We start from the raw sequence: 2998 nt of genomic DNA on the forward strand, positions 1-2998 counted from the left end.
AATATAAGATGGAAAATTAATTATAGCAAATTCTATTTTTCGAATAGAATATATGTACGTATATATGTATGTATGTATGTATAACGTCATTTGATCATTGATGGAAGCTCTATGAATTATTGACTTACACAGAATAACGGCAGTGTCTTTTTAGCGGGATAACAAAACTATCGGTCATGCAATAACATAAAAGGCCAAGAATATGACCGTCACTTCATCAGTTTTCCTGATGAAGGCCGTGTGATATGGCCGAAACGTCGATTGTTCTTCTATAATTTTCCAGTATTTGAATTATTTTCGTTTATCATGACCGTCACTGTTTTGATTATAGATTGCTTACCTGTGCAGTCCCAACCATTTCCCTCATATCCCGTTTCACAAGAGCAGCTGTATGACCCTACAGTGTTACGACAAACCGCATGATCGAGACATGGATGACTACCATCTCTGCATTCGTCAGTGTCGAAGCATTTACGACCATTTCCATGAAAACCGTGTTTGCATGAGCATGTATAAGCACCCACGCTGTTCTTGCAAGTCGCATAAAAATCACAAACATGAGAAAATCCACTGCGACATTCGTCGATATCATGACACTCTAGCCCATTGCCAGAAAACCCGGAATTGCAGTTTCATTTGTAAGACCCAAAGGTATTCGTGCATACTGCATTCTTATCACACTTGTGAGTCCCGTCATCGCACTCATTGGCATCGTGGCACGCATACTCATTGGTCTCAAATCCTGGGCGACAAGTGCAATTATACGAGCCAACAGTGTTCATGCATAACTCGTGAACACTGCAATTGTTCATATTTGTGTTACACTCATTAACATCAAGGCATGATCGTCCATCTCGTCGGAATCCTGGGCGACATGTGCAGTTATACGAGCCAACAGTATTAATGCACAACTCGTGATCACTGCAATTGTGCATATTTGTGTTACACTCATCAACGTCAATGCATGATCGTCCACCTCCTCGGAATCCAGAAAGACAAATGCAATCGTGCGAGCCAACGGTGTTGCTGCAGTATGCATAAGCCCTGCAACTATGAATGTTGGCACTACACTCGTCGATGTCCTGACATGACATTCCATCTCCTTGGAATCCCTCGAGACATAAGCAATTATAAGAGCCAACTGTGTTATTGCAAAATGCTCGATCGCTACAGTTCGTCGAACTGGTCTTGCACTCATTGACGTCTTTGCAAGACCAGCCGTCTCCGTGGAATCCTGTCAGACAGCTACAATTGTGCGAGCCAAACAAATTGGTGCAAATTGCATGCTTACTACAATTGTGAGTCTCAGTGATACACTCATCTATATCAGCACACGACAAGCCGTCCCCTTGGAAACCTTTGTTGCAAACACAATTTTGTTGATTCTCTGAGCAAGCGGCGTTGGAATCACAAATTGGTTCCTCTCTGCAGCTAAGAACTGAACTGGTCACATTTTTTCCATCTGTTTTGGCGGATAGATAAAAAAAAAGGATTAACAGTCACTGAGCCAAATCGTATAACACTGCGATTAATTGATTCATTCGTCCCTTGGCACTGAATTGGCCGTAAGTCACTTTTCCTAATTATGGGTAGAAGAAAATATTCACCATGGCTTACCCTTAATGGAGGTTTAGACCAGAATTGTTGACTTAATCAAAATACCACGCGATGATGGGATAAACAATTTGAAATTGTAAATAACTTCAAAATATGCTTGGCGAAACATTTACGAGTCACTTTGCTCACCATTCAAAGGAATTTAATTTTCGATTGTTAAGTCACCTTCACAGTTTGATTATAAGTTTTCCCTTCATTCAGTTATGTAATCCACCTATATACGAAAATGAAAATCTAGAGACAAAGAACAAATTTTAAGAACTTATTGGGCTATTTCCGACAGTTTCGCTACTTAGTATCTGCAATCATTTGCCAATGACCATTGCACATTTCGGTGATCCTTTGCCTAGCGAGTTAAAACTCTTTCTTAAAGCTTACCTCTGCTAGATAGAAATCCCTTGTTAATCAAAAACCTGGCAATAAAGGCAAAAACAAACAAAACGAGTACAAAAATTGCGCCGCGAAATATCGTTGACCGAGTGTTATTCTTTGATGCACCTTTCTGCGGCTCAAGCCCGTTCATATTGTATGCCTCGGAAGCTCTGCTCGGGTTTTGACACTCTAAGATGATGTGACATAGTTCTTCCTTTTACTAGATTAACGTATTCAAATCTCTGAGAGAAAATTCAAGATAAATTCAAGCACCGACGCTTCTCAGAACAAAAATTTAGTCTGGTCGAGCTATTTTCAAATTTTTTATTCTCGGAATTTGTCCGGGGAAGCCCCTTCAAATTACGTGTAGAGGTCTAATTGGTTCTTATTTTGAAGAGACTTTTCACGTCACGCAACACTTTGCGATAACTGTTGTATGTAGCGTGTGTGCCTTCGGGTTCCCTTGAGAATAATACGTCTAGTTGTGGCACTCGTTAACCTAATATTTCTAATGCCTTGAAGTGGCTATCTTTTCCTAGATTACCAAATGAAACGCTAGCACCGCGGCAGAGTACACTCTTGATGAGCAAATGTCTTGCTCATTATCATAAAAGCAGAGTGAAACTGACCTTTACCGTAGTGTAGTTTACATTTAATTACTATTATAAATCGACCAATTTTCGGATGAGTTTAGATACATGTAATCATAAGGCTTCGCTTTGGAGAGTAAAGCAATGACACCGAGGAAACCGAAACCATAAAAGGGTTTTTCATTGTCGACAAAACAGCAACGAAATTTCCGGCAGCATAGTAAGACATTGTAATCGCGTGCAGTAAGTGGCCTGAACAAGCTTCAAAGTGACTTTTCCATGATTAGGAATCTGACTCTTTGCACTAGCGTTTAACTGCATTATGACGGTGGTAACAGACTACTGACGTATAGGATTCTTTGGGCAATGAACTTTACCGTCTCGAGTCGAAAACAGAGAAATGTAGACCAGGTACCATT

The 2998-nt window shown here is 40.3% G+C and overlaps 1 pseudogene across 1 annotated transcript; it reads right to left on the reverse strand.

Annotated features, from left to right (window-relative positions):
* Positions 1–47: 47 nt before the first annotated feature.
* Positions 48–2329, reverse strand: LOC148725947 (uncharacterized; annotated as a pseudogene). Its single transcript, XR_015990296.1, has 2 exons — positions 1996–2329; positions 48–1462 (listed from the first exon to the last, which is right to left on the reverse strand). The product of XR_015990296.1 is annotated as an uncharacterized LOC148725947 (transcript).
* Between the last annotated feature and the right edge of the window lie 669 nt (positions 2330–2998).

The sequence above is a fragment of the Stylophora pistillata genome, chromosome 8 (assembly GCF_964205215.1).
Source record: "Stylophora pistillata chromosome 8, jaStyPist1.2, whole genome shotgun sequence".
NCBI classification, from domain to species: domain Eukaryota; kingdom Metazoa; phylum Cnidaria; class Anthozoa; order Scleractinia; family Pocilloporidae; genus Stylophora; species Stylophora pistillata.